General features: G+C 41.7%; 1 protein-coding gene across 1 annotated transcript in view; it reads left to right on the plus strand.

Annotated features, from left to right (window-relative positions):
* Positions 1 to 23,590, plus strand: part of FNBP1L (formin binding protein 1 like) — an 879,562-nt gene that overhangs the window by 437,329 nt on the left and 418,643 nt on the right. The gene's annotated exons all lie outside the window — the stretch shown is intronic.

Genomic DNA, 23,590 nt, shown 5'->3' on the forward strand with positions numbered 1-23,590 from the left:
CGGCTGACACGTATAAAACTTTAATAGAAAAACAAACAGGGTTTTTTTTTTATTGAAGTTTTATACATGTCAGCTGTGATGATCGAGCATGTTTTTCCCTATGTGAAAACTATGCCAGCAATCATTGTTCATTTTTAAGATTTCAAAATCTGTGTTTTTAGAAGGGATCATCCTATCATGCCATCGTCATTTTCATCAAAAGAAATTACATTAAAGTAGGTACGACAAATGACAGTTAAGTGATTTTAATTTTTTTTAACTGTCTTTTGTTGGATTTATTGTTCTTTGAGTCAGCATTGCAGTGATAACCTAAAAGAACCTCTGTTACAGTCAGAGTCTGATGTCTGAGTTTTCAGAGCTGAACATCATCCTCACTAAATCAGGTTGACATCACTTTAACTTGGACTCCTTCCGCTACCCGGTTGTAGGTGGGATCCATCTGTACCATCTTTAGTTCTATCTTACTGTGTTGGTGAATGCTTCAAGAAACGTGTGTTATAGTCCACTCTGGGCCTGTGACTAGATTGAGCAGATGAATACCATATTGGAGAGCCTTCCTTACTTCCTTATAACACTAATTTGTGTAGTAGTTTTTTGCCAGGTATTTTTCATGTTGATATTTAGGATGCCTGGGTGTTGAACACCATCCTTGGAGGTGTGCCTGTAAATACCAGGTTCCTCACAAAGACTACTATTACCATTCTCGGTACGTACTCTCTCTAGAACAAAATGTCGTTATTGTGATATTTGCCGGGGCTTGCATTCAGTAACTATTTGAAATATCAGGACCTGCTAGAGTGAGTCCCAAAACACAGGAGACTGAATGTCTGAAATACGGACTTATATATGCTAAGTCTGAGATTGCAGTTTCTTGGAGTATTCCATTTTTCTGAGGTATGGTGTGCGGGCTTTCCCCCAGCATTGGAGGGTGCAAGGGGGGGGGGGGGAGTCATATACCCCCCTACAAAAAATTAAATTTAAAGGAGAAGAATGAGCTTTAAGATTTGTTCTTTTCCTGAGTTTTTTGCCTTTGTTTTGGCTTCTTGGCACTAGACATTTCAAGTGTCAACATTTCAATAGGGAACACTTCCATCCTAGGACTATTAAGAAAAGACAGTAGACACTCAGAGTACCTAACCAAATGGAAGCCTGAGGCCTTGTTAGGCAAAATGTCATGTCTTCTGACTTCCAACAACAGAGGGGTGCAGATGACTCCCTCCAAAGAAAGAAACCAGAGAAGTGAGCCCCCAGAGGAGAATCTTAAGATCATTGAACTGGAAAGTTTACTCATGGCTCTGAAGTCTAAGGGTTTCAACTCCATGGAGACAGTCAGTCAAGCAGGCACTAGCCTTGATCCCTCTTACTTCTGAGGCCTCTGGTGCTGCACCATTTGAGGCCACTTTGCCATCAGCTGAAGCTTATCCCACTAGAGTATAGATGAGCCACTCCATTCAGCTGTTGGTGTAAACTGGGCATTCATCTCAGTGTCACCTTTTGCCAAGCAAAGGGAGAACAATATCCCCAGAATTATTATTGAGGAAAACTACCATGCCAGCAAGGAAGTCCAAGCCCCAAGCACCACCCTCAAGTCCTAGACACGTAAGGCCCAGATCTCGCCAAGCTTAAACTGCTGCCTCTTGGGAGGTCTTTAACCACTAGCATCAACCTAAGCTTGGCTTGTTAGTTTATGCAATTCTTTCATAGCCTGAAGCCTGATTGACCCTCTACATTGAGTTCTGCCCCTCCCAAATAGGAAGTGAGAGCTCTGTCCTTAGAGGGATTCTAACTACTACTGAAGAAGTGGAGGAGATACTAGACAAGTCACACATGTCCTGCGTCTAGCATTTGACACAGATAATGAAGGCACTGTGGTCTGTGACTCATCACAGAAGATCTATTCTTTGGGAATACTCTTTCATTTATGAGAGAGTATTTTCAGTGTCTATATCCTGAGGCTTCTGCTTCCCAAAATAGGTTTCTGGACCTTTCTGGAATGGGTCCTCCCAAATTTGTAGCTATATACCTCCAGTCCAGGAAGATCACCTGTGGATACATTTGTAGTTATTTCCCTGGAACCAGATCCACGAGTCCCATGACCCCCCCCCCCCGACTGCTGCTATAGGGTTAAGACCCTCATAAATTATTTTATACAAAACAAAAAAACATCGTGGACTCTGTCCCCTGGAGTCTGCTGAGAGAGCTAGACTGGCTCCTTAGCACTGTAAACTTCCCAGACATTGAGAAGGCAGACTGATATATCTGTTAAAAACAGTATGTACTATAGGAAATCCTGGCTTTTAAGTCCGTGAACTGCTAGACCCATAATCTGAAATATGATAAAAATGTCCTTGAGCAGCGGTAATATAGTTGTGGGGGGGGGGGGTGGAGGATAAAACCCTTAAAAAGCTTACTTTCCAACCAGTTCCAAATTGGTATGGAGTGAGGCAAGCATTTCTTAAAATGTAGTTATGAAGCAGTCAATACAGCACCCAGGCTGCTACTATGGGAGTTGGTCATCAGGCGGCACTCCTGTCTGAGAGCTGGGTCTCTCCTTGTCAAATTCCTTTGGAAACGAGTAACATAAGCCAAGTAATTCATCCTTGTCACCAAAGTAGTACATGAGGAGTACACACACTGGCTGTGAACAGTTACCCATTTGAAACTGGATCCAGCATTCCCTCGTAGGATTTCCCAAGGTCTGCAACCTACTGTCCTTGTCTTGTCGGGACAGCCAATTTCTGTGATCCTTGGGTCTGTTTTACCAAGAGAGACTGTCAAGTTTGAGTCCTATCCTGAACAACCTGCAGAAGAGTTTCTCTGCAAACACAGGTGTAAGAGGAGACACTTGAATTCCCCTGAGGAATCCACTACCACCAGCACTGATTTTGGTGAGACAGAAGGTTTTCCCAGATCCTTCCTTGATGTCTCATTAAAAGTGATTCTCAGACTTCTCAGACAGAGAAGGGATCGGTCCCCCACGGTGCCTTCTCCAGAGGAATCAGTTTTTCCTGAGGCTTTCAGCTGTAGCCCCTCTACTTCTTAGGTAGCACCCTCAGCCGATGAGATGGTAGACCAGATCTCCTCCCAAGCATGAAAGGAACTGGACACAGCTAAGCCCATTCCCTAAAAGCTAGACAAATTTTTGGTTGCTCTCCAAGACCATCCTCATTGGAGTGAAGGTCCTGTAGTAGATTCAGTGGTAGTGACTGCAGGTGTCTTCTCTGGGGGAATCATTTCTCTTGCGGCTTTGGGCTCTGGCTTATCTACTTCTTGGGTTGTGCCCCTGACTGATGAGGTGGTAGACCTGATCTCCCAAGCAAGGAAGTAACTGGACACAGCTGAGCCTACTCCTGAAAATCCAGACAAGTTTTTGGTTGTTGCCATTGGAGCAAGGTTTCTGTGGTAAATTCTATGGTAGTGGCAGCAGCAGTGACTAAGAAGGAGCTTGCAGAAGAAAGCTCCTCTGTCTATCCACCAAATAGGGCATTGCTTGTGTTGGACAGTTTTGGGAAGCGTGTGTGCTACTTACGTACTTTTTTGATGAGAGTGCTGATTTATTTGGCTTGGGTTACTCGTTTCCAGAAGAATTTGACAAAGGAAATTACCAAATCTCTCCCATGGACCTTGCCTGTGGATCAAAGAAAATCCATTGTTTCATAGTTGGCTACTCTGCGGTCACTATCTAATGCCTCTATGTGCCTTTCCTCTAATTTCACAGAGGGTGTGTCTAGAGCAGCCAGCACAGGTATTTCCATAAGAAGACATGTTTGGATGCAGCTATGTGATTTTCTGGAACATTTTAAGACATTCTTTCCCAATGTCCCATATGATAGATCAACTCTTGTTTGGTCCCGAGGTTAAAGAGGGTATCTCAAGTGAGAAAGATGGTAAATCCTTATCTGCTATAGGGATCAAATGTTCTACCCCTCAGAGGACCTTATTGGGAAACCAGAAGGAAGGAAAGAGAATTTGGCTTTGAAAATCCCCTGGACTTTGCATCTGACACTTCTGGAGAAAGAACTCTGAGGCAGAAGGGGAAATTCTTATAATGGATGTTGCCCAAGGAACACGATGTGACCTGCAGATCCAAGGCTTCATGGGTCCTTTCTCAAAGAAAGCTTTCCAGTGCTCCTGAACGGTTGTGGTTGCCCAGCTGTCTCACTCTGGAGGCATTTGGTTGAGGGGCACTTATCCATGCCACCTAGCAACTTGGGATCCTTCACTCAAGACAAGTGTGTGCAGAGGATCATAACTAGAGGCTATTTCATTCCTTTACACATCCTTCTTTTCTTGCACAAAAAGGATTTCTGATGTTGCTGCTTCAGAAATGAAGCTTCTAAGAAATAGAGTCATCCAAGAGGTTCCCTCAGACCAGAGAGGCTTTGGAATTTACTCAGTATCCTTTTCAGGGCCAAGGAAAAACAGGGTCCTAAGGCCAAGTTTGGACCTAAGCTGCTTGAACAGGTTTGTGAAGCAAACAAAATTCTAGATGGTCATGGTTCAGTCCATTCTTTCCTTACTGAGGAGAAACACCAAGATGCACATTACCACATAGAAATGGACTGATGTTCCAGGAGGTACCTTTTTTTTTCAGCTGGGAGCCAGACATTTCCAATTCAAAGCTCTACCCTTTGTTTACCAAGCGTATGGCAGTAGTGGCAGCTCATCTATAGCTATAAGGATGTTCATGTTTCACTGTTGCAGTCATCTTGCTTGGGTCATCCTGCCAGGGGTAGCCCTCAGTCGGCATGAATACCAGAGGCTTAGTATTTCTGCATCGATTGCTGTCGCTCCAGGATTGGCTTCAGGTTGTTAGTGGTATAAAAACAGGCAGCTGAAGCCATTACATCAGTCTTTCTTGCCAAGGAGCCTGAAGCAGAACCAGTTTGCACGAGTGCCGTTCGGCCAATACCTGAGTTTTCATTTCCGAAATTGAAGTTGAAGTCTTCTAAAGCTAAGTACCCCATTGGGGATCCTTTTTTCTTGCTCTAACTGATGTCATAAATAGTTAACAATTGTCTCACCTGTGGAAAGCAAATACCACACTGAGATTTCCATTCTTACTGCATCACCTGTTTAGGCCCAGACCACAACGTCCCTCGTTGCTGGTTTTGGGCTTTGTTCAATGCCTGAACCATTCGTCGTTGGGCCCTTATTGTAACTAAATACTTTCGCTGTCAATCTCCATATTCTGAAATGGCTTTGGTAAGCCATCTGACTACCGATGATCTGAAAAAACGTAAGGATAAAGACAGAGACAGACCGCACAGGTCCAAAACTGCCAACAACGCTTCCATTAAGCTAGTCGCCAGTTCGCTGGTACTCAGTGAGGCCCCAGATGCCCACATCGATGGATTCGCAGGCCGCTGCGGAGACCCGTTCAAAGTCCGGTATGCCACAAGACTCTTATTTGAATACGGAACCTGCAGATGTCTTTACCTTGGATGGGTCCGGAGCCACTGTGCAGGCACCAGCTTCTGAGGAAGTTCTTCGCACTACCGATATTTGGCATAAACCAATGACTTCTTTCACGTCTTCAGTTCTTTCTAAAACTACCAAGATTCTAAGGCCCAGAGTATGAGCTACGCCTAAAAAACCAACAACCCAAACTCAGGCACCTGCTTCCCTGCCACAGTCACAGATGCTTAAAATGGCAGAAGACCTTATCATGCTGATTAGGGGAAGCCAGCCTTCCCTTGCTAAAAGAAAAAGAGACTTGTCCCCACCAGCTTTATCTGACCAAGAATTCAACGACTCAGGTTTCTGATTATGAAGACATGCCCTTATCTGCTTATGAGGATTCAGATGCAGAGGAATCCATTCCTTCTGCCTCTCCGCCAGAGAATTTTTCTTTTGGTGAAACCCTACATACTTTGAGAGAGTACTTCCATTGGGAATGTCAGGGATTATCCTCGTTCCAAAAAGAGACTCAGGGAATTTTTTGATTTACTACAGCACAGACCCTTAGCTATCACTCCTGTTCTGGATGTTGTGGATAATGTCTTTATGGAATCCAGCCTAACTCCCGATAATTTACCTCTTGCTCCCAGGAAACCTGACAGGTATTAGAGTCCCTGACTCTCACAAATTTTTTTCAAGAATCCTACTGCTGACCCAGAGGTCATCTCCCAAGGGCCTAAAGGAATAAAAGAAACCACAGCTAAGAATCCCACCCCCTCGGAATTCTCAAGCCTTAGATAGGGGAAAAAAGTATATACCTCTGTAAGTCTTGCCATTGGAGCATTAAATTGTCAGTTCCACATGCTGAAATACCAGCAATATACCAAGGAACTCATTAAACAATCATCATCTACCATCCCTGACTTTGCAGAAAATAGATTTACAGGAACTTATGCATTATGCAAGCCAAATCGGTAAGCCTACCCTGCAATGTGGGTTTGATGCCCTAGAAGCATCCTGCAGGGCAGTAATCACAGGTTCTGTACTTAGAAGGCATGCTTGGCTTAAGGAACAGACCTTGCCAGATCATGTCAAATCAAAATTATTGGATGCACCACTGAACAAAGACAATCTGTTTGGCACCAAAGCAGAAGAGGTTTTAAAAAAGATGGACAAAAAAGTTAAGTCCATGCAGACAGCTAGACTTTCTGCAAGTTCAGCCTCCAAGATTCAGTAGGCATTGCCCCTCATAACATTGGTCCTTTCCAGCCCCCTCAAGGCCACCTCAGACTAGACCTAGGGGAAACAGACCCCCCCCCCAGACAGCAACCTCGGGGTATGCAGAGATCTAAGCAATGGAGTACCTCCACTTCTAAACCAGGGAGTGCTAAGCCAGCCCCTTATGGAAAGAATTCCCAATGACTTCTCAACTCCTCCTCTCACCTCTGCCCATCGGCTTGTGCCTCTAGAAGGAAAGCTTGCGCCTCTGCAAAAAACTGGGCCTCCATCACCAACAATCGATGGGTCCTCAACATAGTGTCCCAGGGGTACAAATTTTATTTCCACATGTTGCCTACCCCAAAGGGATTCCCAGATCATCCTCCAAACTAGTGGGCAGAGGCACAAAACCAAGTTCATTCCCTGCTCTCCATGAGGGCAATTCAGCCTGTTCCTGCAGATCAGATAGGCCAAGGTTTCTATTCCAGACTTTTACTGGTACCCAGAAAAGAGGGCACCTGGCACCCAATCTTAGATCTGTCTATTCTAAACACCTTCCTGGTGGTACCAAAATTCAAAATGCTCACTCTGTAGCAGCTTCTCCCTATGCTGTCCAAAGATGCCTGGTTAGCCACTCTAGACCTCAGAGGCATGTCTGCATATCCCAATCAGAGATTCTTGCAAAAAATATCTGCTTTTCAGGGCAGGATCTATGCATTATCAGTTCTCTGCACTTCCCTTTGGCTCATCTACTGCTCCCAGAGTTTTCACAAAATGCCTGGCTCCAGCCATTACTTTTTGCAGACAAAGAAATATTCAAATTTACCCTTACTTCGACGACTGCCTGATTCAGGCAGACAGTCAGCAAAAGCTGTTACAGCACCTGACATTTGTAAAATACCTACTAACCTCACTGGGGTACACTATCAATGAAAAGAAATCCAAACTAGTCCCCAGTCAAAAAAATTTATTCCTGGGAGCAAGCCTGGATACAGCATCCCAGATGGCATTTCTAACTCCAGAAAAACAAGTCTGACAGGCTACTTCTCTCAACTGGCCACCAGAACAGTTATTCGCAAGGAAAATCCTGCAAGCTGTAGGGTTCATGGCCTCCTGCATTCTACTAATTCCATATGCCAGATTGCATATGAGGAATCTTCAGTGGTACTTAAAAAGCCTTTGGTGTCAACATTCTCAGGACCTGGAGACTATTATACCTATGATACCTTGTCAAAGGAAAGATTTTCTTTGGTGGGCAGCAGAATGCAACCACAACAAGGGACTTCCCTTTTCACAACCCCATGCCATGCAGACCTTAACCACAGATACATCAGACTATGCCTGAGGAGCTCACCTGGACAGCAGGTGCATTCAGGGCCACTGGTGCCCAAACCAAATTCATCTGCACATCAACCAAAAAGAAATGCTAGCTGTTCACGCTGTGACAGCTTTCAGATCCCTGCTCTCTCCAGGCACTCTACTAATCAAAACTGACACCACCACAGTAACGTGGTACATCAACAGGGGGGATCCCACTCTTACTCACTCTGCAGGCTAGCCATGACCCTTTGGAACACAGCCTCAGCCATGCATATTAACCTGCAAGCTCAATTCCTGCCAGGCAACCAAAACACACTGGCAGACAACTTAAGCAGAAATCTCCTAGACCCACACGAGTGGCAGTTAAATCACAACACCTTTAGCCTTGTGACCCAAAAATGGTGTACCCCGAAGGTGGACCTGTTTGCCTCCCCCTACAACCACCAGCTCAGCAAATTCTGCACCAGGGAACCTCACAGCAAGGCCTGGAAAGTGGATGCCCTATCCTTCCATTGGGCAAACTTCTCAATCTATGCATTTCTCTCTCTACCTCTTCTTACCAGAGTATTGGTCAAAGTAAGGGAGGAAAGAACAAGGGCAATCCTGATTGCCCCAGACTGGCCATGCCAACACTCATACCCACTACTGCGCAGTCCATCCCCATTGCCTCCATGGCATCTCCCCCAGATTCCAACTCTCCTGACTCAGCAGGAGGGAGAATGCTTGCATCCACAGTTGCAGACCCTGAACCTAGTCGCCTGGCTTATTCCTTGACTTCTCCTCCAGTGGCCAGCCTAGGCAAACAGGTCCTGGATGTCATATGGTGAAGCCAGACGACCTAGTACTAGAAAATCCTATGCTGACAAGTGGAAAAGGTATTGTTCCTGGATCCCAGACTAAAGGAGATGACCCTGCACAACCCTCCTTACCTCTCATCCTGGATTACCTAGCAGAGCTACTCCACAGGGGCCTATCCTTCTCTTCCATTAAAATCCATGCCTCTGCCATCTCTGCACATTACAGCACTGAGCCACCTCTCTTCTCACACCCTCTCATCAAGCAGTTCTTGAGTGGGGCTAACAACTTAAGGCCACCAAGAAGAGCCCCTACCCCTCCTTGGGACCTTAACTTTGTGATGGAAACGCTCACGCTCCCCCATTTGAGCCTGCAGTTTCAGCAGAATTAAAATTCCTCTCTTGGAAAACAGCCTTGCTTCTGGCCATCACTTCAGCTAGAAGAGTGTCTGAGCTACAAACACTTATGGCTGTGGAACATTTCATCATTTTTCATGTTGACAGGGTGTTCCTCAGGACTAATCCAACTTTAATGTCTAAAGTGGTGTCCAGTGTGGCTCTCAACCAATCTATTCATTTGCTCACGATTTTCCCTAAACCTCAAATGTAAGGGGGAAAGGATCCTGCACTCTTTAGATGTGCACAGACCAGATTCTACCTGGATAGGACTAAGCCCTTTAGGAAATCTGACCAGTTACTAGTCAGCTTTGCACCAGGGGCAGAGGGCAAAGCCATATCAAAACAAACCATCTCCAAATGGATAGCACACTGCATCCATTTCTGTTACAAACCCCATGGGGAAACCACCCCCACTGGGGGTTAGAACACATTCTGCTAGGGCAACTTCAACCTCTACAGCCTTTCTCAGTGGGGTCCCTACCAGGGACATCCTGGAAGCTGCAACATGGAGTTCTGTTCATACCTTCACTAAGCATTACCACCTGCCTATCTTTTCAAAATCCAGGGCATGCTTTGCAGCTGCAGTCCTGCAGGGCATACTAGCCAGCCCCAACTCTTCTTGACTACCTCCACCCATTCTTCAGCTTTGGGAATCAACCCGTGTGATGACTGCAACATTGAAACATGAAGAACATAGTACAGTTGTGTACTTTTACCATAAATGTAGATGTTCGAGTGTATTCACTGTTGGAGTCCTAGTTTCCCACACTTCAGCCCCCTTGTCTCTCTCTCTCTCTTCCTCACCCTTTCAGGGCTATTGGCATTTACTTTCTACTGGTGGTGTTACTCCACCATAACTTAGCTCCCTATTGGGGGGCTGCTGACATTTGGAGCAAGAAAAACTGATGTAATGGCCTTGGCTGCCTGTTTTTATACCACTAATGGCCTGATGTCAGTCCTTGAGTGACAGCAACTTGCACAGAAATACTAAGCCTCTGGTATTCGGGCTGACTGAGGGCTACCCCTGGCAGATAACACAAGTGTGATGACTGCAACAGTGAATACACTTGAACATCTACATTTATGGTAAGCGTACACAACTGTACTTTTCTGGGTATTCCCATATTGGATGACTGGCTCATCACTGCACCTTCCAGGAATCTACTTGTTCATGCCAGTGGCTCCTTTTTCCAATTGTGTTATAGACCTGGGGAAACTCCAAGATACCAGTCCAGTCTCCAGTGTTCATCAGAGAACTTTCAGACACAAAACTTCAGGTATCGAAGCTCCCTCAGACAAGAATTTCATCCCTACGCCAACAAGCCCAAGATTGTCTTATCATTCCAGAAGCCACCAGCGAGACTAATTCTTTAACTTCTAGACTCCATGGCAACCTCCATCACATTAGTGCCACTAGCCAGATTTCACATGCAAGTACTTCAGTTGACTCTGGTGGTTCAGTGGTTAATCAGTAAGCAATCCATGTCTTTCCTAGTGACTCTAACATTTGAAAAATGTGCACACAGTGGTGATTATAATCTCTGCATGTTCTGCAGGGACATCCTTTCATTTTTCCTTCCTCTCCAAAGCACAGTGACCTCTGATGCCTCTCGGCAGAAACTAGTCTTCACATCAATGTATTGAAGGTGAGAGCAGTTCTCCTAGTCATTCAGGCTTTTTAGGGGACTCTCCTTTTGTGTGATATCTGTTCAGGCAGACAACAAGGCAATTGTTTGGTACATAAACAGGAAGGAGCTAGATCTTATCCTTTGTGTCAGGAGGCCATAAGAGTGTGGCAATGGGTGATATCTATGTGCAGCTTTTTAATAGCAGTGCATTTCTTGGGGAGGTCCAGTATCCTTCTGGACAGAGTGAGCAGGCCTGTTCTCTTGCTTCATGATTGGTCTCTCAATCCATTGGTAGCAGAACGAATTTTCAGGCATTGGGGCCATCCTTGTTGCAACCTCTTTGCATGTCCTCACAACACCAAATGAAACAAGTTCTTTGCTGTAATTTCCCCAAGAGTAGAAGTCACCCAGGGATGCTCTGAAATGTGCTCTTGGCCCCAGGCCTCCTTTAGTCCTTTTCCCTGTGCTCCTGATTCCAAAGTTTCTTCAGAAAGATTCTGTGATGAAGGTCACAGTCACTCTCATAGCCCCTTATTGGCCTCATAAAGTCTGTTTTCTCTTCCTCTGACCTCATCTAGTCTACCCTCCCTGGGTACTGGGATCAGACCCAGATCTACTATCTCACCCATTGGGGTCACCTCATCTGAACATTCTGTCCTTCAAACTGACAACATGGTTTCTCCAATTCCAATGATGGGTCACAGTCCAGGTTTTCATCTTCAGTTGTCCACATTTTGTTTTCTTCCCAAAAACATTGACCTATAAAGATTTATAACAGCAAATTGAAAAAAGTTTTCTATTTGGGCTATTGGAAAAAAATATTGATCCTTTTTCCACCAGTTTTGGACTTCCTCACACACCATTTTCAATGTTGAGCCAGCGATTCCACAAGCAAGGTACAGTTAACTGCAATATCCTCTTTCCATATGGGTAAAAAATCATACACCTATTACATCTCTCAGATTATCCAAGGCTTTCTGCGCTACCTCTTTATTACATCCTCCACTTAGAGATCCATTTCTTCGCTGGGCTATTACTATTGTGCAGCAAGCTTTGACTGGGCCCCCATTCGAGCTAGCTTCTAGTGTTGACCTGAAGTTTTTATCATGGAAAACTTTATTTCTGGTTGCTATCACTTCTGCCAGGAGAACTTCTGAGCTACACTCTCTCTCCTCAAAAACTCCCTACTTTATTTTTCATAAGGACAGTTTGTTTGTGTCTTTCATCTTTTCCCGGTTAGGGGTCGCCACAGTGGAACTCCGGTCCACTAATGATTGGCAGTATATTTTTAAGTGCCGAGTTGCCAGCCCTGACGCACAACCTTCAACGAAGGTACGCCCATTCATGCATGTCTCCACACAGAAGACGCTCTAGCTGAGAATCGAACAGGACATCTTACTGTGAGGCGACAACACTACCACAGCACCACCACCGCAGTTTGTGTCCATGAAAACCAACCCCTCTTTTATTCCTAAGGTAATTGCTGAATCATCTGTTAATCAGTCTGTAAGTCTTCCACTGTTTTCTTCCCAAATTTTTCGAACAAGGGTGAATGGACTTTGCATTTGCTATATGTTCAGCATCGGTTACATTTTTATTAACAGTGGGCAAAACCTTTCAAGAGATCTGATCAGTTATTTGATTCCTTCTCTACTGCTAAATTGTGAAAGACAGTGTCCGAAGTTACCCCCTCATGCTGGCTGTCTCAGTGCATTTCTTTTTCTTATCAAGAAAGAGGATTGCTACTTCCTTTGACCCCCCCCCCCCCAGACTCATTCCTCATCTGCTGCAGCTACCTGGTCTATGTCACACCCATCATACTATAAATTAGATATGCAATCCAGATCTAGAGCCTCCTATGGTTCAGCTGTACTGTGGAATATCCTTTTGTAGGGCCTCTATCCCTTATGTTGAAGAACAGACATAAAAGACAACATCAGATACAAAAGTTAAGATCTCGCCATAACAGCAGATCTGTGGGGTCTGTTTCTGTCCACCAGCTACTATCCAACCATCCCCCTCCTAACTTTTTGTATGCACTGTTTTTATTTTTAACATGTTGTCATTCCGAGATGATTCTAGGCGACCTTGCCTTGGCTCCAAAAAGTCTTTTCTTTCTGCTCCAAAAAGTCTTTTCTTTCTCCCTCACCGTTCTTTCATAGGCTGGCAGAGTTCATGTCAGGTGAATTTTTTGGCTGCCTACACCTTCATATTTTTAAATTTCCTATTATTGGCAGGCAGTCTTGATCTGAGGTAGCTTACTCTCTACACAGGGATTATGGATAGGGGAGGAGCCTGAGCACCATATCCAAAGCTTAGAAATGACTAAAGCTGGATCTGTTGCTGGATCCATGATCCATATGTTGAGGAAGAACATAAATGGACAACATACATACAAATGTTTCAAGCATGCGCATTAAAGCCCTTCTAGCTTGCCAATTTGCCAAAACATTTGTTCCCATAATAAATGTCCAGGCTGTTCTTAAAAGTATCTAAACTAGAACTTGCCTTAAAGTAATTTGGTAGTCTGTTCCAAGCATCCACTACTGTCAGAGAACTAATTAGTACACTTCCCATTCTTATAGAATCTTCTACATAGGTTATCTACCGATTCTCTAGTACTTTTTGATAACCCCAAACATTCCCAGAGGTAGTTATCCCTAAATGCCCTATATACCTGAATAAGATCTCCTCTTAAATATCTGTAAAAGAGGCTGTACAAGTTCAGATATTTTAGTATTTCATAATAACTTAGAGTTTCACATCCATGGATGCCCTTAGTATATTTCCGCTGCACTCTTTCCAGTTTATGCTTGTTTTCCTATAGGGTTTCCGTATTGTTATTCCATACTTAAGTTTGGGTCTAATGTAACTAACAAACAATGACTTCATTATGTTTGATTTCCTAGACTTTATAAATCTTTTTATACAACCTATAGTTCTGTAACTATCATTAGCCAATTGGTTGATATGATTAGAAAAACTCATAGCTGAATCTACCCATATACCCAGGTCCTTAAATGAGTCTACAGTTTCAATCAGTGTGTGCTGTATTAAATATTAACCTTTCAGTTTATGTCTCCCAAATCTCATATGCTTAGTTTTTGATGTATTTGTCAACATATTATTCTCCTGTGCCCAAATGGTCAATTTAGTCAAATTGTTTTGCAGACCTGCCTTATCTGTAACACCTGTAATCAGTTTACCCTATTTCAGGTCATCAGCATATAGACTGTAGAACACCTCAGATAAAAATGTAAGGTCTGAAAGATACAATCTAAACAAGTAAGGGCCTAGTACAGAGCCCTGTGGGACACCTTGTCTGTAACCAAGGATTTCACCTGTGAAGTTGGTATGTGATACTTGCCATGTCCTATTTTTAAGCCATGCAGCTATCCACCTTATCAACAGTGTATCAATACCTAGTTGTACTAATTTATTGATCAGTGTTTTGTGCATGACCCTGTCAAATACTGAAGTTAAATCTATATAAGTCACATCACAGAGCAATTTTTCATTCATAGCTGTTACTATATTGTTATAGAACATCATGTTACAGGTGGTAATAGATCTATTTACAACATATCCATGCTGATATATGGTTTCAAGTCCCAACCTATCCAATTCTGACAATAACTTATCCAGTATTACCTTCTCCATTATTTTTCCACAACATGAAAGTAGACTTAAGGGTCTTTATGATTCTAGGTTTGTCCTACTCCCCTTTCTCTTAAAGACAGGTTTAATAAGTTCTGTTCTTCTTTTGGCTTTTCCCATTTATGGGTCACCACAGCAGAACTCCGGTCCACTAATGATTGGCAGTAGATTTTTACGGTGCCGAGGTGCCAGCCCGGCACCCAACCTTCAACGAAGGCACTCCCATTCACACATGTCTTTTGAACACCACTCGACCACAGGGAGGACATGCAGACTCCACACAGAAGGTGCTCCAGCCAAGAATCGAATGGGAGAACCTCTTGCTGTGAACCGACAATGCTACCGCTGCACCACCGCATGTCTCCAATCTTGAGGAATCTCCCCATATTTATATGACCTAGTGAATAATGGATGTAATGGCAGTGTAAGTTCTTGCTTAAGTGTTCTCAGGTCATTGTTACTTATTCTGTCTCCTCCCTGCGCTTTGTTTGGATCCAGTTTGCACAGTTCTTTTTCAATATAATCTAATTTGATTCCAGTATTTGGGGTTACCTGGATGTCAGTAGGACAACTTGCCTTTTGTGGAACCAAACTGTTTTGCATAAGATTTTATAAATATATCTGTAATCTGTTGTGTCTGAGAATAAATTGTAGAATCTGCACACAGTTTATCAGCTTGTGTATCTTTACTCCTTCCACATCTTATGCATCTATAAAAAGGTTTCCTATTATGCTCAATATCTTTATATAAATTTTCTTCAAAATTTTCTTGATCTTGTCTAACACTATGCTTGATCTGTTTGTCAAGCTTGTTTATTTCAGTTTTCAAAGTTGTAGTTCGACCTCTCTTCCATTTCTTATATTTGTTGTCTCTCACCTTAATCGGGTATTTTGTTCTTATGGAAATATACCCCCCCGATGTTGCATGCCTAGATCCTGATGTTAAGCATTTTTTTTTTAGTTTTTGCACTCAGTTTCTCTCTTAAAACTTTCCACATTCCATCTGCAGTTTTTTCCACTGTACACCTCACTCCAGTTAGTTTTATATAGTAACTGTTTTGCTTCCCTATAATCTGTAATTAACCTTGGCTTATATTTCAGTTTGACAGAATTATCTAGCAACAGATTAACCTTTATAACCCCCTGACCACTGAACATCAATGGTGGTAAAACTTGACTTGACGTTACAGTAATTTCTTTGGGAACACAAACAATATATTGTTATGAGTACATAGCTTTCATTTTCTTGCTCCAGTTTTATTAACAGCTTAGGCCTTGGTTGCATTATCAGTCTTAATTTGGTCTTCTTCCTTAGTTTCAGTTAAGTACCCCTTGGGGAAAAATTCTTATCTTTGTTATTATCTGATGGTATTTACTACTGGCAGATTATATGGATTGATGTGCATTTCTACGAAAGCCCTTTTTGGTCTGTGTCCAGAGCATTACATGCCCAGCTCTCTCCAGTGTGTGTACTTGAGGCGGTCTCTAAATCTCTCAGAAATACCTTTCACCCTTGAGACAAGTGCTGCTTTTAGGGACTCTGTGGATCCATTGGAGCAAAGGGTCTTCCTCTCTTAGGAAACATTTTTTCTGTCTCAGTAGTTTAACACAGTCTCTTAACAGCATGAGCATTCCTCTCATTCTTGGGCTTCATGACCTCTTACATTCTAATGGTCCCTTTCACAAGAGTATACATGAGGAACTTGACAGAATGGTCCAAGAAACAGATGTGGCCAGCATGCCCAGTCCGTGCATTGTTACATTCCACAATTATCATGCATTAAAAAAACTCTCTTGATAGATAAACCATATCTTACCTCTATTTGGAAATGCTTCAAGCATTCTCCAGGATCTTGTTTGCTTACTGCAGACTCTTCAGATTCAGTTTGCAGAGCTTTTGTGGGAAACCCAAAGATCCAAGAGATGGCGAGAGCCTTTTAAGAGGAGAGCCATCACTGTAAAGGAGATTATAGCAGTGATTGCAGACATCAAGGAATTCAAGCCCCTTTGGTGTGATCTTGCGAATCCAGACAGACAGCACCATAGTGATGTGGTAAACCAACAAAATGGGAAGTGCTCATTATTTATTGCTGGGTAGGCTATCAGTGCAGGCATGGCACCTGGCTCAGGAGTCCTGCTTAACTTTCAAAACATTTTAAGTGAACAGGGGTATACACCTGGAAATAGTTTACAGGTGTAGTGTATGACACAAATCCTTTTACTTATCCAGAAAGCAGGCAACTGAGCAATACTGCATGAGGATGCCAATGGTAGGGATTGGACAGCAGATGCATTCTCCATAAATTGGGCGGATCTGTTTCTGTACGTCTTCCCTCCAACACCTTTGATTCCCCACACACTGTTACAGATATTTGATTTAATTAACTGATTATTTCAGTTTAATAACTGGAAAAATGAACTGGTCCAGAGACCCATTTCAGCCATGACCATAGCCCAAAGGACATTTAAGAAAAGGTTGGAATACAGAATGTTAATAATGATGCTAAATGCAGTAACACAATGTAATAGTAAGTTTGGGCAGTGACAATGAGAGTTGCATTGCAGAACAAAAACGTGGACATACAGTATATAGACAATAAGAGAAATTAGAAATGCAATTGCATACCAAAAGCAAGTTACAAAACAGTTACATAAACTGCATGTAGTTGTTGAAAATTATAGAAAAAAATAAAGGTAGATTAGCCAAAAATGCAGTTAATATCTCCATTCTGGCTGGGGTTGTGCCATCCAGATAATATCATGCTGAACTGCCACCAAATAATGTGACATCCCTTAAAATCCTGAGTCAGTAACTAAGGAGATTCAGTCTTCACTACTGATTCCAATGTGAGATGTTATTTAAACAAGAGAAATATTTCACAATTTTCCCCTAAGACCACAACAGGAACATGTTCTGTAGTCTGGGACTAGATTATATTCTTCTGTTCACCCCTAATGTAACTCCTTATCACGTACTTCAGAGCAATCTGTCCCAGTTTTAAGACCTCTGACACTCGCATTTTGCTCATTCCCTCCAGTACAGCTCTTTTGAGTGTGTACCTTTAACTCTCAGTAGGTGTGGCTTCAGCCTCTAAAAAATGAAGTTATCACCTTACAGTTCTAACAAATACTCATTGACAGAGGTCAAATATCAATACAGTTTTTGCCATCATGTATGCTTCGAGGTAAAATATTCCAGTACACTGTATACATTACATGGTTTTGGAATTAATGCAAATATGAACAAGAAATATTTGACACTTAGAGGTGCAGTAGGAGTTAACTGCAGGAACTCCTGGAGGCATCACTCTGCTGTAATGAGTTAAATTAAATCTCACACATCCAAACACTATTGGGAAAGCCTGACACAGATTTCCAGCTGTTTCCCTTCCCCAAAATAATACAGTAATGCTGTCACAAGTCACCTTGTCTTCATGCCCTTTAAAAGGAGTGTCCAGTTATGAAAGTTAAATATTAAAACAAATAGTAGCAAATGACCTAAGTAGCCAGGATTTTGGAGTGGCCCTTGGAATTATATATATATATATATACATATATATATATATATATATATATATATATATATGGAATTACAAAGACATGCATCTGGAACCTTTCTCCCCGGGCCTCCGCTGAAAATTGGCTTTGTTCCAAGTCAGACTTTCCCGGTTAACAAATGTTAAATAAAATAAATAAATAAAAATAAAAAAATTATCAAAACAAGTATAGGCACACTCATATCACTGAAGAAAACACTGATTGACCAGCCACAGTGTAAGTTAATAAAAATATTTAATATTGAGCAAAATTATTAAAAATGTAATACTTAATTTTCCTATAAACAAACAGAGCTCAATCACCAGGAAAATGAAATCAATACTGAAGGATAGAAATTGATCTGATTAATTATAATTTCCTATCTGACTAAAGAACACTGTCCCTGAACTAAACTAATTTACTACAACAGAGTAAAGGCAGGTTTACAGTTCTTGGCGAGTCCTTTTTGGGTATCCACTGCATGGTACATCTGTAATCAACTGACAACTGTAACTGACTAATGTTACTGGCTTCAGCTGTCTTCAACAGGCTCTTTTATAGACTAGCCTGTCAACTGTTCCAGTTCTAATGTTCATTTCATATTTTGAAAATCAACCAACGGCTGTTTTCTAAAAGTTCCTTCCTGTCTTTCAGCTTCCGACAGTAATGCATAGCAACTGTCAACATTCTGATGACATCATCTGTTGATTAGCTGAATCTGAGACAGTTTCTTACCTCTCAATCTGGAATCATAAAAAAATCTGAGCAAAGGCCCATGAAAAATGGGTACAACTGGCCAAAAATCTATATACTGATTAACATAAAATGTGCATACATAATTATATAACCCCACCCACTCTGGAATTGTGGGATACCAACATTTAAACACAAACTGAAGAACAGATGATATGAAACACAATTCATAAAATAAACAGAACAATGGTGTTAATATTTGAACTTGTATGAAACTTCGAACTTATGCAAAACTAAAATACAGTTTTCTTTTATAAAAATAAAATTAACTGCTTCTACATTGTCTATATGTATGTATGTATGCATAGTGCAGTTAGTTTTGGCAGGATTTATTGTAGGTGTAAAATGAGCATATTTTGCATGCCTCTTTTTAATTTGTTAACCAGGAAAATGGTGACAACAGAATCCCTTGTCACAGACTATCCAATAAGTGTTCAAGCACCTCTCATATAACACAGTTTTATTCCATGAACAAACAGCACAACAAAAACTCCAAATACTGACAGCACATAAGTTGGAAGGTCTTGTTGTTTGCACATTGTTTAATACATAATTCATTGTTGGTTTAGCTTTAAGAGGCACGTACATAGCAACAGATACATAGTTTCAACTTGTATCCATTGATTTTAGTGTCACATTTAAAATATAACGCGAGATATGGTTATGAGAAGATGTTCTGATGAAGCCCACTATACGAGTGGGTGAAAGCACTTAACCAGTTTTTCTTGTTTTTGTTCTTGGTTAAGTCCTTCCAACTTATGTGTTGTCAGTATTTGGAGTTTTTGTTGTGCTGTTTGTTCATGGAATTAAACTGTGTTTTACGAGAGGTGCTTGATCACTTATTGGAGAGTCTGTGACAAGGGATTAACTTGTTCACCAGTCAGATTGCTTAACACTCAGGCCTGTTTCACACAGTACAAGTTTTCATATATTTAATTTTTATACAATGGTACAGTCATACTAACTGCTAGTCAAGATGATTGGCTTAGATATTGTCAAAGGAATAGCAGACCGGTGTGCTCATTCTATGACTGTGAAGCTAAGTCCATTAATCATAAAGATGTATCCCCCTCAAGAATCTGCACTCACAGAAACCTTTCTTCTCTGAAAAGATAGGATCACCTATGATCTGGGGAGGCCACAATGTCATTTAGGACCTGCTGACTTCTCTTGTCATTTTGAGTGATCAGTTTCATCTTCGCTGTACAAAAAGAAAACCTTGACCTTTTAGAAAACTGGCAGCCTACTTCAGACTACAAAAAGTATGTGGTCCATCTAGCAGTATACACTGTTATGTTTGCTGAAAATAAGACCACCACAGTTTTATATTTTTGCATTAAATGAGTAGTAAAATCATTATGAAGGTCTATTTTTGTCTTGGGTACTACATATTAGGTAATAACCCTGTAGGTCTCAAAACCAACTCCTTCTCCATGGAGGACAAAAAGTAAGCAATTATGGAACAAAGTTTACCAGGTAGTGTTAAGAGGCGGTCAGAGAATAGGGCCTCTCTTGAAATAAAAGATGTCTTAATTCGACTTAAAAGAAAAAGGAATCCAAGTTCAGAGAAAGACGACAAGATCTTTCTAATACCCTTCTGGAAAACTAGATATGCATATTTTGTTCCAACAATTGTGAGCCTCTAGGTCATCAATCTTTTCAAAAAGCTTTTGAATAAAACCACATTTTATATGTACCTCTGTTTTCAGTACTGCAAAATTCCAACTGAGACAGGGCTGTCTCCTGATGGGGCAGCCTGCTGCTTAACTACAGTAAGAGCTTATTTCATCTCTTTCCTGAGACTGCAGAAAAGACTGAAAGGTGTCTTGTGCTAAAATTAACAGCTAAATGGGGAGATCAGAAAGTTAGTCCTCTGGTAGTAAAAGAATAATGGTCAGTGTGAGAGGAAGGAAAATAACTCCGGTGTGTTAAAGCCTTATTCTTGCTGCTATTTAGGTAACAGAAGACTTCATCAGCAGTTGGCACAATCCAGAGCAGACTGCATCTAAATTACTTAAGTGAAGCAGACATATAGACAGAAGTCCTCTCTTAGCAACTCTTGTTTTCTCTTAATTTACTTTCTCAGTTTCAGTTGGCTATCATATAGATTTAGCAATTTTTGCTAAGAAGACATTTTTCATAGGTTTGATTGTTTATTATACTGTTGTATAATTTTACCATTTTATAGTACCACCATAAAGGTTTTATTATTTTCCTCCTTTAAATGTGTTCCAAAAATACGTTTAACAGTATAGTCACTTAAAATATCATAAATATCTCAGTAATTTCTGTAAAATTGTGGTCATTGGATAAATCACACTAGTTTGCCCTAGAAAGAGTGTTGTGTCATTAATAGCTGAATAATCAACCTTTCAGAATCTTGCTGCTGATGTGACTTTCTAGCACGTCTAATGCACCCTGTTGTTTTATACAAAAATGAGTTGTAATCCGCTTACGTTGTCTGTCTGTTACATGACTTGTTTTCTTTTGGGGAGGATTTTCGTTTCTTTTTAATGTTGTAAGAAAATAGACTATGTACTGAAAAAGTGCATGTGGAGAAAATATGGTTTCTTTTCTTAAAATGTCTTCTTTCTTTTTTTTTTCATTTTACAAATAAAAAAAATCAATGCAACCCAAGAGCTCCCAGCTGAGTGACTCTAGTTTATAAATACACTTTATTTTAATTATTTTTTCTGCCTCTGGAGATAAATTTTCTGATCCTGTCCCTCCTGAATCTGATCCTGGGTCTGGGATTCCTGGGTGCTGGGTGGACTGGTCCAGACTACAGACTCTGCTTAAGCTCGACTACACTGCAGAAACATCAGAAAGTACTACTTACAGTTGCAGTTGCTTCTTGTTGTTCTTGCCTTTACTGACAGAAGTTAACTTAAATATTATTTAAAACAGCTCCTCCACTCACTGGAAGCTGTGTGTGTGTTGCTGTGCTATTTGGCCTGACTGTTCAGTGTACGAGTAGTTTGAATGTATGTACGTAAAGGTAAACAGTAGTGTTAACACACAGACACAGTCCAAGCCCTCAGTTGAACTCTTTGACTGGCTGGCAGTCTGCCTCAAGAAGCTGACATCGTTGCACAAGCCTCTGCATGTGATGACATCAGCGACTTTAACTAAAAAAAAAAATTGGAATTGAAGGAGCCATGGCACCTCATTATTTTGACCTCAAAACTGTTAAATACTGAGGAATTTGGTACAGTTGAGAGGTATGGACAGTTTGCCTGTAGAATCTCTCTTCACAAACGTGCAGTTAGAAATGCAAAAGTATAATGTTCAAGTCTTTAAAACATTCTACAAACAGATTATAAATCAATGTGTAGGTACTTATTTACAATATCACAGCTAGTTATGCCGGCATATAATGCATAGATTAATCTAAAATTTTGTACAAAACTCAGCCAAACATGCTAGTACAAATAGTGTCGAATTTCTTCACAGGGGTAATATTATTTCTCCCTTCTGCTAAAACTAATAATGTAAAAGTTTTTTTTTTTTTTTTTTTTGCCCCATTGTGTGTACCTCGTAACTGGGAACTAGTGGTCTCTAATCTACCTATCTTGAGAATATGAGCCTGATTTGCATGGGCATGGAATACATTGTTATGGAACTTATAAACAAAGGCATTGGCAACCTTCAAACACTGGACCCCACCCAGTTTGGGTTCGTGAAGGGCCGATCTCGTCTCCTGAACCTGATTGACTTCTTTGAATTAGTCTCCAGAGCTGTGGACAAGGGTAAGGAGGTCCACACAACCTATCTGGACCTCGCCAAGGCCTTTGACACCATCCCCCACTCTGGAATCATAGATAAACGTACTAAGCTGCACATAAATCCCTATGTCACTCGATAGGTTGCCAACTGGCTTACTGACAGAACCCAGACTGTAAAAGTAGCTAACTTCAAATCCAGCTCCAGACAAGTGACAAGTGGAGTACCTCAGGGTTCAGTCCTGGAATCACTCTTGTTTAGCATCTATTTCTCTGAAATACAGGCCAACACTAAGGGATTCTGGCTAACAAAGTTCGCAGATGACTGCAAACTGGGAGCCTTTATTGAATCCCCAAATGATGTGGATGTTCTACAAAAGGGCCTTGCAGAAACAGATGCTTGGTGCCAGAGCCATGGGCTCAAGCTTAATGCCAAGAAATGTATAGTTATCCCCCTTTGGGAAAAAACATGTACCCATGAATTACCACATAGGTAGCAGTACACTAAACACCGAAAGTGTGATGAGTGACTTAGGGGGGTGGACAGTGGTCTCACCTTCGATAATCGCATCGCCACAACAGTCAGGAAATCCTATGTGGCACACCTCATCACTAAGGGCTTTTCATCCAGAAAAAAGGAGATGTTCATTGTGTTACCCTGCTGCAGTCATCACACTTGGGTTATCCTGCCGTCAGGCGGTCCCGCAGTCGGCCTGAATTCCAAAGTCTTGGTCCGGGGTCGGTTGCTGTCACTTCTTCCCTGACGTCAGTGCGCCAGGGGTATATAAGAGGCATCCAATGCCATTTTCTTCAGTCTTTCTTGCTGCGCGGTGCTCGAAGCAGAAGCAGTTCGCAAGTGCCGGTCGGCCGACACCTGAGATTTTCTAATCGAATTTCAGTCCGAAATCTTCAAAGCTAAGTGCCCCGTTTTGAACCTTTTCTTGCCTCAGTCTGATGTCAGAAAAAGTTAACAATTGTATTTCTTGTGGGAAGCAAATACCTCATAAGGACTTTCATTCTTATTGTATACCTTGTCTAGTCCCAGACCACGACGTCACTGGTTGTCGGTTTTGAGCTAGGTTCAATAAGCGAACTATAAAGCGAAGCTTTGATTTCGCACAACACTACTTCGGTAGAAAATTTAATTACACTATGCTGTCGG

This window comes from Protopterus annectens, chromosome 10.part0 (assembly GCF_019279795.1).
Source record: "Protopterus annectens isolate FY-2018-M chromosome 10.part0, PAN1.0, whole genome shotgun sequence".
NCBI classification, from domain to species: domain Eukaryota; kingdom Metazoa; phylum Chordata; order Ceratodontiformes; family Protopteridae; genus Protopterus; species Protopterus annectens.